The sequence below is a fragment of the Rhincodon typus genome, chromosome 3 (assembly GCF_021869965.1).
Source record: "Rhincodon typus isolate 14 chromosome 3, sRhiTyp1.1, whole genome shotgun sequence".
In the NCBI taxonomy this organism is placed as follows: Eukaryota; Metazoa; Chordata; class Chondrichthyes; order Orectolobiformes; family Rhincodontidae; genus Rhincodon; species Rhincodon typus.
The window spans coordinates 39004261-39018042 of record NC_063334.1 but is presented as its reverse complement, the minus strand read 5'-3'; the positions used below and the strand labels follow the sequence as shown (position 1 = coordinate 39018042).

Below are 13782 nucleotides of genomic sequence, written 5' to 3'. Positions count from 1 at the left end.
ATGACACTATGATCTTATCTGTGCTGTAATTGGAATTTGCAACTCTGGGCTAGAGCTGTAGCAGTTCACATTCCAAATTGAGTGTGAGAAGCCCTGTTTCCTGTTGTATTTATTTCTCTTGTCTTGTCTCGTCTCATCTCCCAAGTATTGAGGCTTGGTCAGGACATCAGTGAAAGAGCTATTCATGACATCCAGTATTGCACTATTCGAAAAGGATGTCAGAACTGAAGGCACTTGCGCAGACAACATAGTATTTCAGAGTTCTCAGCGATTGGATGTGAAACACTGGCTCTGTGGTAGCTATGTATGATGGCATGAGACTGGGACGATCACCAAATGGTGCAAAAGAGCAGGTCATTTATCCAGCGAAATTTCTGCCAGAGGTCTCGGGTGTAGGCATTGGGAAAAACTACTCTGGTGTTCTCTGTTCAGATCAATGGGAAGTCCAAATATGGTTTGCTATGCATAACCAAAAGGACACTCGCTGTACTTCTAATTTTGAAGTGCAGCAGTAGCATGAATGCCTCCTATGTTCCAGCTTGTCTGAGAGATTGGGGTTAATGCCAAGAATTTGATAAAGAAAATGTGTACTGTTGTGGGTGAGCATTGCTCATCATCACAATGTATTGCAAGAGTCCTTTACAGCCTGCTATCAAAGTGCCTTCTGGAATTACTTAACTGTAATTTTATTGTCGTTGTTACGCTTTCATGTGAAAAAGCAAGCAACTACAATTGCTGTGGTATTACTATTCCAGTATTGTTGAAGATTTTTTAAAGTCAATTAATTCAGCACTTCAAACTCCATTTAAAGCATTTGCTGAATAAACTGTCACTTCGTTCAAGGATATCAGTTCTGATCTCCGTTGCCAACTGCTTATGCAGAAATTATTATCTATGTACTTTGATCACTGTGTGTCATGCTTTACACTGATCATTTTATTCGTCTCTCACTTGACTTTGCATTGCCTTAACTTGGTTCTGGTCATGTCCTTGTTAATCTAACTGTTTCCTCCAACTTTCACCCAGTCGCATTGAATGCATGCTCTTTGAATGGCACCATATTTAATATATGCCATTTTGACATATTTCATTTATCGCTGGTAGGTCAGCATTTATTGCCCATTCTGAATAGCCCTTGAGAAAGTGGCAGTGAGTTGCCTTCTTGAACCACTGTTGTCCACAGCGCTATGAGGAAGGGAGTTTCAGGATTTGTCCCAGCGACTGTGAGACAGTGATATATTTTCCAGTCAGAATATGTGTGGCTTGGAGAGGAACTCGCTGATGCTGGTATACCCATGCATCTGCTGTCCTTGCTGTTCTGGGAGTTAGAGTTCATGGGTTTGGCAGAAGCGGATTAAAGAATTTGGGGAGGCAAATAAAAATTACAGTCACTTTTGTAATTGGTGAATAATGAATGTAGAAATTCAGGAGGTGGAAAAGAGAAATTTTGTTGAAGATTTACTGTAATTTCAAGAGTTGTAGTTTCTTGTTGAACAGGTTTTCACACCATGTTCTATTTTTCATTCACATGCTTACTAATCATGGGACGAATATAGAACAAAGCAAGTATTAACACGAGATGGGCAAGTTTAAATAACTGGTTATGAAGTAGCCTTTGATATGCTGCATTAGTCAGTTCCCTCCTATTTGTAGACAAACTCAAACTGAATCCTTGTGACTTGCATTGGACCAATCCACCTCTAGCATTCCTTTCATTATAACCTAATCTTAATGTTTACAATTGGAAAATGTTATTACTCCAATAATCAAATTATCTTTCTCAGCTGCTTCGGCTGTGTGGACAATATTCTGATTGTCTGACTAACTGTTAATCCTGTGAATATCAGGAATATCTAATTATCTTTCAAAACCTTGCTGTGTGGCATGATTGACATAGAGCCGGAATGTAATATCTGTATAGGTAAATAGCTGGTGTTAACTTGGGTGTAAAGAATTCTCAAGGATGGGGCACTGTAAATTTCAAAGCTAATATTGCGTTCTTCGGCTACTGGGTACGAACTTCGCTCACTTGCTGTCTCACTCAATCACTCTCACGCTCTCCCTCTCACCCTCTCACCCTCTCTTCGCCCCCCCCCCCCACCTCGCGTGCGCCCTCTCACCCTCTCTTTCCCCCCGCCTCGCTTGTGTTCTTGAGTCCATACCATTGAGGATTTCATGTGTTGATACATGCTAGCAAAATATGGATAAGGAATGCACTGTCTCATCATTTCTACTTATTGAGTGGAATTTTCCCTGACTTGAAGACAGGGAGCATAGAAATCAGTGGAGCGTCGCCTGAACCCTACAAAGCCCTGACAACATTTGTAACATTACTGGTTTCTTGGCAAAGTCACAAATGATATCTGTCTGTGATAACATTCTCTCCTCAATCTGTCTGCAATCTGAGTCAGCTGACCACACCATTCTCATCCAACACTTCACCATTGCTGTCCAGCTGGGTGGGACTGCTGTCGTCCATTTCCAGTCTTATCCATCTAGCCATAGTCAAAGAGTCACTAACAATGGCTTTTCTGTCTGCGAATGCACCAATTCCTTTAGTATTCACTCAGAATCAATCTTTGCCCTCCACTGTTCTCATCTACATGCTGCCCCTTAGTAACATTGCCCAAAATCTCAGTGCTAGCTCATGTGTGTACACTTAGATTAACCTCAAGATTATCTCATTCAACCTCTCCTCTGTTGCTCAACTCTCAGACTGCTTGTCATTCAACCATGACTGGATGAGCAGAAATTTCCTCCATGTAAATAATGGGATAACTGACTATCATTTTTCAATCATGTATCCAAACTCTGTTCGATAGCGAAAGGCTCCCAGTGGACAGCCTGAGATTAAGGCAGTCTGTTCACAGCCTCAGTGCCACATTTATTTCAAAGGTGAGCTTCCAACTTCATATTCATGCCTTCTCTAAGACTGCCTATTTCTTTTGTGACATGGCCTGTATCTCAGCTTATCTGCTGCTGAAACCCTCAATAATACCTTCATTACCTCTAGACTTGACTGTCAATCTTTCAACTTCTGCCCTATGAGATAAACTCTACTACCCATGTTTTCACTTAGGACCAGTTCCCCTATCATCCCCCTTCTCACTGTGCCATGATGGATCCCAGACAATTAATGTCTTCATTTTAAATTCACTTTCACCTTCCTATTTTCAAATCTTCCTATGGCCTGGCTTCCCCCCACTATCTCTATCTTCTCTAATTCCACAACTGTCCAAGGTATGGCACACCACTAATTCTAGCCACTTGAGCATTCTTGAATTTAACCACTCCCACCATTGGTAGCTATGCCTTCAGATGCCTGTGTCCTAAGCTCTGGAACACCCTCCCTACATGTCTCCACCTCATTAAAACACTTAATAAAATCTATCTCTGACCAGCTTTTGACCATCTGCTTATGGGGTTCATTGTCATTTTTTAATAATGCTGCTATGAAGTGCCTTGGTAAGCTTTTTTTATTGTAAAGGTGTCATCCAGTTATAACTTACTGTTGCATCCTTGTCACAACCCAGTTGCAGATTATCTAGAACCTGTGGTCTGCTTTTTGTTGTACTTTTGCCATCCAGTTGAAGAAGCATGTAACGTTTGTATTTTACGGTTGTAATGGCAGCAAAATGATTAGTGTTCGGCTCAGTTGCTTTGTAAAATTAACAACAACCTCAGGCATCCGAGTACATAGGCAAGTGGAGAAACCTAGGAACTGCCTTCTCTGATTTCATGGACTGGATTTTGTCAAACCGATGGGGGGAGAAAAAGGCAGGTGGGACCAGATTCTAAGATCTGTATCATGTTGTATTTCTCTGAATCCGGGATAAGGTTGGGTTCATGAGCGTGCAAGTGCCACTCTCATTGGCTTCTCTGCAAGGGTGGTGATTTCAGCCCCATCACAGTATTGACTCAGGCCTTACTACTTCATGCCAGTGTGGAATTGTTCTGAATCATGGGAGAAGCCTGTTTTGCAGTATGTTTATGTATGACTTGTATGTTTAATAGGTATATAAACAGAAAATGCTGGAGAAACTCAGCAGGTCTGGCAGCATCAGTGCAGAGAGGAATAGAGTTAAAGTTTTGAGTCTAAGATGACTTCTGAAGAATCATATCAGACTCAAAATATTAACCATGTTTCTTTCTCCACAGATGCTGCCAGACCTGCTGTTTCTCCAAGATGGTGTTTTTATTTCAGATTTTCAGCATCTGCAGTATTTTGCTTTTATTTTGAATGTGTTGCTAACCTCACATGTATCATTCAGCAATACATTATGGTGAGTATGCTTTAAATGCAGTAATTGATGATCTGGTTTTGTTTAGAATAAGTTACTATGCAATTTAACAGCATTGTGAAGGTGGAGGAGCATTCGGATGGATTAGATTAAGTTCATCCAATAGATAAATTGCTCTTCAATGTTGAACAGTATTGAGCTTTAGATTTCTACTGTGCTTGTTGTATACGATGCATTGATCTCTTCACTGGCATGCAGCCATCTGTTCAGCCTTTGAAGCAGCACAACATATAGCCATCCGGTCCACTGCTTTAAAGGTTTTAATAGATTTAGATCTGAATGCTTTGTTGACATTGTTTAGTGAAATGCTTTGACCTCCAAAGCTGATTGATGGATTCAGCATGGCAGAATTTCTTTAAACTGCTGCCAAGACTGCTATGAACTTTGACAGTTTTATGAGCATTTCAAAGATGTCTCCATGATATAATGGGGTTCTTGAGTTCTGCCCATTGTGCATACTGGTGAGTGGGAACAGAGATATGGGGAGAAGTCAGTACAGAAGGATTGGGGATTAGAAAAGGATGCGGGATGTAGGGTAGTTGTAGTAATGTGTTGAGAGCTAAAATAATTAAAACGTGTTCCTGCTTTGCTGTCTGAGAATTGTTCAGTCTGATTGATTGGATGCTTAGTCTGCAAAGTGCCTTCACAGCTTGGGGACACCAGAGATCCCTTAGTGCGACCAGAATGATCTCTAATAAGTAAGATAAATGCCCATTAACTTTCTTCAAGATCAGCAGCAAATGCCATCTCTTCACTCCTGAACTTGAAATACATTTTAGCCACTGCAGATCACTGTAGTAAATTCCAGCAATGTTATTTTTCACATTGTTGTGTTTTCTTAGTCTATTTTGTTAAACAAGCTTCTAGCAATATTGAATTTCACAGAAAATCAGATAATGAATAGTACTAAAGTTGAGGTCTTAAATTGGTTTTTGCATATATACTTAGCTTGATTTGCTTTTAAAATTTGGATTAACACCTTGCTCATGCGGATTGAGGGGAGTGGGGAGAGGAAATGGCATATCTTTATCACTCTACAGTTTGATGTAGAGGTGCCGGTGCTGGACTGGGTTAGAGAAGGTCAAAAATCACACCTGATGAGGGAGCAATGCTCTTAAACTAGTGTTTTCAAATAAACCTGTTGGACTATAACCTGGTGTCATGTGATTTTTGACCACTAAACAGTTTGTTGGTTATACCCTAAACGTTGACTGTTCCTTTCCTCCAAATGCTGCCTGGCTTGCTGTGTTCTTCCAGCCTCTTATTTGTCTACCTTGAATTCTAGTATCTACAGTTTTTTTTCCTCTAACCAAGGTTTATCAAGTAAGACTAGTTTCTGTATTGTTTTGAAATCCGAAGGCTGAGGTGATTTAATGGAGATCTTTGAAATGATAAGGATTTTAATAGAGTTGATGTCGAGAGAATCAATAAATGTGGAACTACAAAAGCACAGCATCCAAGGAGAAGGAACATCGAGGTTTCAGGCTGAAACGCATTGTCAGGACTGTGGCAGGAATGTTCCTTCATTAGGGAAGGGAATAGCCAGAATCGTACAAGACCATCACCGAAACAAAAAATTCCAGTAGGGCGCTGAGGGGAGAAAAAACTTCTTCACCCAGAAAGTGGTGTGAATTGTCAGCAGATTCCAAGTTTGAGTGAAATTATTGCACATACTTTTTCTTTTGTGAAAAGAGTTTATGAACTTCCTCAATCTTGCCATCACATACCCACTGTTACAGGTGCTTCCTGTTTGAGCTCAGACAAGTAGCAGCCATCTCCTGTTTCTTCTTAGCCTGAAATAAATTAACAAACTTGACAATGTTGTTAACCAGTCAGTACCAGATTCCCCCCTCTTTTCTTCAAATTCTAACTTTTGAAAACCATCTTTCTGAAACTAATCAGATTTTTTTCGTATGTGTATCGCATGTTGTAAAACAATCAAAGGATTAAGGGATTCCTTGTTCCCCATGCTTCGACAAAATCTTTCTCCATATGCCAGTTGGATACATAATTGGTTTAATGGCAGGAGACAGAAATGGTTGAGGGTTGTTTTTTGGTCTGGAGGCCTGTCACCAGCAGTGTTCCATGGATCAGTTCTGGGTCCTCTTTTGTTTGTCATTTATATAAATGATTTGGATGAAAATATAGAAGGCATAGTTAGTAAGTTTGCGGATGACACCAAAATTGGTGGCATTGTCAACAGTGAAGGAGGTTTTCTAAGATTACAGAGGGGGCTTGATCAAATGGGTCAATGGGCTAAAATGGCAGAAAAAGTTCAATTGGGATAAATGAGAGGTATTGCATTTTGGTACAACAAACAAGGGTAGGGCTTATGCAATTAATGGTAGGGCCTTGGCTAGTGTAGTACAGAGGGACCTGGGGGTGCAAGTATATAATTCTTTGAGTCACATTGGTTTAAAAAAAAAGGTGTTTGGCACGCTTGTCTTCCTTGCTCAGTCCTTTGAGTATAGGAATTGGGAAGTCATGTTGAAGTTGTACAGGACATTGGTGAGGCTTCTTCTGGAATACTGTGTCCAGTTCTGGTCACCCAGTTATAGGAAAGATATTATTAAGCTGGAGAGGGCTCAAGAGATTCACCAGGATATTGCTGGGTACGGAAGGTTGGAGTTATAAAGATAGGCTGGGACTTCTTTCACTGGAGTGTAGGCAGTTGAGAGGCAACCTTAGAAGTTTATAAAATAATGAGGTATGAATAGAGGTAATGGTAGTTGTCTTTTCCCTGGGATGGAGGATTTCAAGACTATGGGGCGCATTTTTAAGGTGAGGGGAGGGAAATTTAGAAAAGACATTACGGCCGTAACTTTTACAGAGTGGTTTGCATGTGGAATGAACTTTCAGTGGAAGTGGTGGTTGTGGGTACAATTACAATGTTTAAAAGATACTTTGATAAATAATGAATAGGAAAGATTTGGAGGGATATGGCCAGGAACAGGCACGTGGAACTAGTTTAGTTTAGGATGATGTTTGGTATGGACTTCTTGGACTGAAGGGTCTGTTTCTGTGCTGTATGACTCTATGTAGAAATAATTGCAAAACAGTTGAAGAAAACAATTATCCATATTTGTATAGAGCAGTATTCTATATTCTCATGTAATTTTTTTCATGTTTTCAGCATAGGACGTCACAGTTGGAGGACATCTAATTTCTTTGGGCAAGCAGTTCTTTGTAAAACAGGTTGACAATTGATTATTTTTGTCAACCTATCTTGGTGCTCTCTTTTTTTTTGCAACATTTCTTTAAATGGGCAAGGTCAATCCTTAACCTTTTCTCTGTGACAGCTTTTGTGGAATTGACATTATCTCAACAGAACAGTTATCCACAACATTCAAAGGGTCACACTTCCTCAAGTTGCTTCTCCTATTATAAAGGAAATCTTATACTAGACAAGTACACCCCATATCTATAGCTTCTATCAGTGGCAGTGCTTCCGCAGCCAAGTTGCTTTTAACTGGTGTCCCAAGCCAGTGGACAATACTTGGTTGTTCTTTTCCACCAAGAAGTTGTTACGACAGGGGAATGGCCAAACCCCTCTGATCATTAAACTAAAATTCAAGCCCCAATCTGTTATGATGGGAGTAGGGGTTCCCCTCTAATAATTACACACAACATCCAGAGAAGTTCATCTTTCCCCTTGTAATCTATTATAAGAGTGGTTAAAAGAAAGAAAATCCCTGATCTCCAGGTTAACAATAACCAGAAACAAATAATCTATTCAACCCAACAATGAACAAATTAATAAAATTACAAACAAATTAATAAAATTACTAACAAACTGAACAATGCCCCCCTTATGCTAACTGCTCCCTAACTAAACTAAATTCAACTGAAATGCTGTTTAAATAAAGACAAGTCCCACTAATATAAACCCAATTAATAAGAAGTAATAAATGAGAACTTAATTTCTCCGAGTCCACACAGACTGACTTCTGGAAAATTCTGTCATCTTCGGTCTCTTAACAAATACCTTCCTTCCATTAATTCTGCCATCAGGGATGTTTTACTTCAATAATTTCTTCAATGAGGACTTTTGAGCTCAAATTCTGTGGTACCTTTGATTAATTAGATGGACTTTCTCTGAGAGCTCAATGGTGCTAACTCTGGCAGGTGGCAGTCGTCTCTCTTTCAGATGGCACTTGGCTGTCCCTGATTTTCCACATGCCTTCATCTTATATACCCATAATGACATAACCAAATTCTTATAATATTATTGGTTTCAGGTTGTCAACACCATAAGATTTAAATTCAATTGTGTATCTAGGTGCTTGTTTAAATTAATTGGCCAAATTCAAACTTGTCTTGGAAAAAAATGCTACTTGGCGTTTCTATACAGAATGTTTCCATTCAGGCACTCTGCACCTGCATTTATAATCTTCCAAGCACAGATAAAGCACAAGCTCTTAAAGGGACCATGGCACTTTTTTTCTCCTCCACCATCATTTTTACCAACAGATTCTAACTTTGTGCCCTCCAATTCATGAATACTCCACCCAACTTCATAACAAAGTGAAAAACCGCCACTGCACTGGAATGTCTGTCCAGAAAATTGCCATGTGAAACATCACTGAAAATAACTAAATTCATATCTTCTGGATCATCTAAGGCTGAAAACCTAAGTCCCTATTTCTGTTTAATTTTTTAATGTTAAATTTGCTTTCAGAAGCCCCTCAACTGTAGCATGTTTTACCATTATACTTATTTCCAGTAGGTCATGAGTTACCCAACTTGTGTGCACAACCAGTTGAACTGACCAAAAATATTTCATTTGGTTAGTTTCTATCTTGGATGCAGGATCTTCTTTCTGTAAGGACCTGGTGCTATTTACTGGAGTGTAATTGATATGTTCTAAGGGGAATTGTTGAGCCAAGGTCCTTTCTGATGTAAATAAAAACCAAAAGAACTGGATGCTGAAAATCAGGAACAAAAACAGCAGTTGCTGGAAAAGCTCAGCAGGTCTGGCAGCATCTGTGAAGAAAAAAAACTGAATTAATGCTTGGGTCTGGTGACCCTTCCACAGTGTCCACACACACACACACACACACACACACACACACACCCCCTTGTATGCCCTCTGTTACCTATTCACTAACTTGGGACAGCTCACAACTTCTTCCCCAACTAGAACCCGCACTGACAGCTTTCCCACCCACTGTCATCTTGCTTGATCCCACCCTTCTGCTCATTACAGGATAAAATAGCCCACAGTTGGGTCAAAAGGGCTAAGACCAGTGGTGGGTGGCCAGCATTTGGCTCCTCACCTCCAACGAGGAGAGCATCTTGATGTTGGCCATGAATATAGGGACACCAGCAGTGGGTAAGCAGGAAACTCCATGTTCCAGAAACCAGTAAGAATCATTGTTCATTGTCATGCTACTCTTCCATTACCGTCATTGTGCATTTAATGTTAAGAGGGTATCCCTCAACATATGCCCTCCTTCACCTCCTGAAGTGATCATGATCCCTCTGAGAAAGGTTGCCTCTTGCGCCCTCCATCCGCTCAGATACTGACATGTCGGTGGGACACTTGTGCATCCCCACCTACTTAAAGTCTAAAGCTGCAGATCCAACAGACTTCTGCCAGAACCCATTTACTATCAAGGATGTTTGACAGTACATTAGCTTCTACAAATTTTGAATAGACTGGAGTTGGTTGTGTTTATAGCAGGTTTTCATTTAATGTTTGGGACACAATAGTTGCTGTAACTTTGTTTCGAATTAAACATTTGCAGAAATTACGTAAATGGTAAATCTTCACAATGTGTCTTCACTCTCCTGTCTGTGAACGGTCTAGCAGATGTGTTCCGGGGAATGCGAGCTCTCCAAACAGATGTTCAATTGCATTATTTAGTTATGCTTCCTTCAATACCCATTCACCCAACAGGAATATGTAGTCTCATTAATATCTCCAGTACAGCTTTCCCAAGTCTTAGATCTCAATGAGGTAGAACACTGAAAATCAGCTGCCCCCCTCCCCCTGCTATTTATGGAGTAATCATAAAAATTAATAATTGTATAGAAGTACACAGAATTCCCCAATTTACCCATCATTTGGACCCAGGTTGACAGAGCATGGGTCAGGTTTCTGTAAGTAACAGGAATGACTGTTATAAATAAATAGATTCTAGCTACAGGTTAATAGTTGAGACAGTGACTAGTTAAAGTCTAACCCCCGCCCCCCACCTTTATATTACTCCCCCTACATACATAGTCGGTTCTGATATAACATGATAGTTCCATTCTCGTGTGATCTCTCATTATAAGAAAATCACACAATAGTTGCGCCATTAAAACTAATGATGTTGGAATCATGTTATAGCCAATACAGGGAAGGAAAGTTTGCATTCTACAAATAGTGATCTAAATTCTTCAATCGTGTTAAAGTCAATTAGCATTGAAGAAACAAGTGTTAGATCAGAACTGAGTGTACTCTTAGACACAGACACATTTGAAGAAAGGCATGGTGTTATGGCAGATGAAAAGGTTGCAAAGGCAGATAAGGGGTTTGCTGAGATGATTCTTTTGCATTTTACAACCAGCTGCGTCTCGATCTCCCTTCAGGTACTTCCTCTTGCTTGCAGCAGCCACAGCACAACTGGTGAACAAATTTATAAAGTGTTTAACTTGTGGTTAAATGCTACAGCTTACAGCAACTGATTGAGAGATGGGGGGGAAATAAACTGGCTTTCTTCAGCCTTAATGCTTTTTACTGCAGAGATGACAGCACTTTCTTGTCTGTAGAACCAATGGCTTCTGGCCAAAAATGCACACCCACAAACTGTTCATCCATGTGGAAGCCAATTACATAGCTGCTGGCAGGCAGAAGGCCTTTGTCATCAATAAATGGTTGTCTCTTCACTGATCAATCAGCTACTTGTTGCTGGCCAAATCTTCCTTCGTACCCTCCTGGCTCCAGCTTATCTGCAGTAACTTGTCCCCACTGCTTGAAAAGGCAACAATGTAGACCACACTTGCAATCAGGTAACTTTCTTTGAAAAAATGCAGTAATCCTTTCCACAGCCCTTAGTTTATGATACAATTTGTTTCCTGTTTGTCCACAATCAAAAACACAGGAAAATAAAAAGGTACTTCATTTACACGAGCCTTTCAAATAAATCATGCGGTCATGAGATTCAGATGTTTTACAAGTTTGTGCATGTCCCAGTTCTCAGCTTTGTGGATTAGTTAGCCTAACAACCTAAACTAATTATCACTGTTAACAGAAGATATGGCGATCTGATTACACGAACACTCCTCAATTTGCGTGGGTATTTTTGGGTTGACCTGTTTTGTCAGGATGTGCTTGGAAAAGTTGACCTCAGCAACATCCTGTTGTGTGTAGCCTTCTATAGGAAGATCTGTTTTACGTCACCAGATACTTTAGTGGCCTGTTTGTTGCACATTCTCTTCCTCAACTGTAACAAAATTGTGTTCTGGAATCTCTTGTCGTAATAGCCACTTTCTTTGCATTATTTAAGTTTATATTGCTATACTTTCACAGAGTGAAGTGCCTGGGAAACCAAAACTGTCCTTTTAAGAAGGTGATTCTATTTGATTAAAATTTGATACCATTGAGTGAGAGCAACAAGAAATGTGAAAAGGAAGCAGATTTGTAGAAAGTAAATTTTCTATTTCCTATTTGCTGTCACCCAGCACCGAATGATCGACCATCATGTTTAGTAATTTGTTTGCTTTGTTTACTTGTGCCTGCAAGTGCATGGATGTTTACAGTGCACTGTTACAGCAAGGTAAGGTTACAAATAGCTATCATTAAGTTTCTTTCTGTGTGCAGAGCTAACAAAATAAATAGTGAGGGTGGATGAAGAACTACCTGAGCTCAAGGGATATTCTTAATGCCACAGTCCTGCCTGGCTACTTGGTAACAGTCTTAATTCAAACCAGTGTGGCGTGCAAGTAGATAGCACAGTTTTTGAAAAGAATGTATAAAGAAATTTACATGATGGAATAAATTTGCATAAATTGTTTGGGTGGCAGGGTTGGGAATGGAACTTGGAGAGCCATCTTGCGCTGTACTTCATGCTTTACATTTTATTCTACTGTACTTTGCAGATCAGTGCGATCATCACATCAGCCAATTCAGCATGCAGAATGCATTGTTCAATTGTACTTACTCCACATGTTTTAGCAAAACAATGAAATTGCAGTCTTCACCAGGTTTCTGTCCTGTAAGCAGAAATATCAATAATATTCACTTACATTGAAGTGAACCCTGCTAGTCCACTGTTTGTTTACGTTGCTCTATTTATTAGGTGGTGCATGGTGGTCCAGTGGTTAGCGCTGCTGTCTCTCAGCGCCGGTGACCCGGGTTCAAATCCATCCTCGGGCGACTGTGTGGGTTTCCTCCCACAGTCGAAAGATGTGCAGGTTAGGTGGATTGGCCATGCTAAGTTGCCCATAGTGTCTGGAGATGTGCAGGCTAGGTGGATTAGCCATGTAAAATACAGGGTTACAGGGATAGGGTAGGGGGATTGGTCTGGGTGGGATGCTCTTCGGCGGCTTAGTGTGGACTTGATGGGTCGAATGGCATGCTTCCATACTGAGGAATTCTCTGATTCTAGAATATTAGCAATTAGGATATTCATTTGCTTGTTTCCTGAATACAGTGAACAGTTTTTGATGAGTGCAACACTCCGATCACTCGCCAACGTGTTTATGCTGCACTCTGTCACAGTACAGTGGTGCTTTAACCTGTTGAATTACTGTACCAATTTGAATGTTTAGAGATTGTAGTTATGAGGTGTGCCAGGCTGCATGGCCAGACGATGAGTATATTGCCCCCTTAAAAGCAGAGTACTGTCTTTTAAAAGAAAGTGAGGAACATTGCTTTGATTGTCATAAGGTCATGCTTTATATCAATAGTGACTATTTATTTATTAGGCTGAAACTGCTTCATAGAATGCCTGCAGTGTGGAAACAGGCCCTTCAGCCCAACAAGTCCACACCGACCCTCAGAGCATCCCACCCAGGCCCATCCCCCTGTAACCAACCTTATCTACACATTCCTGAACACTATGGGGCAATTTAGCATGGCCAATCCACCTAGCATGCACATCTTTGGACTGTGGGAGGAAACTGGAGCACCTGGAGGAAACCCACGTAGACATGGGGAGAATGTGCAAACTCCATGTAGACAATCGCCCGAGGGTGAAATTGAACCTGGGTCCCTGGCGCTGTGAGGCAGCAGTGCTAACCACTGAGCCACCGTGCTGCCCTTTGTTGAGTTTCTTTTTTGAAAAAAACTGAACAAAACTGCAAAACTTGAAAGAACAGCTCCTAAAATGTCTGAACATTTGCATAACTGCAAAACTTGCAAAACCATTAAAATGTAGTCAGGCTGACTTGAATTCATCAGAGACATTCACACTGGAAGACTGTGAATGATCCCTTCCCTTGACTCGTTAGGAAACATCAAGGGTGCACCATATATTTACCTGAGTGAGGACAC

At 40.5% G+C, this 13782-nt stretch overlaps 1 protein-coding gene across 1 annotated transcript in view; it reads left to right on the top strand.

The window, feature by feature from the left end:
* Positions 1 to 13782, top strand: part of gldc (glycine dehydrogenase (decarboxylating)) — a 172267-nt gene that overhangs the window by 28273 nt on the left and 130212 nt on the right. The window lies entirely within an intron of this gene.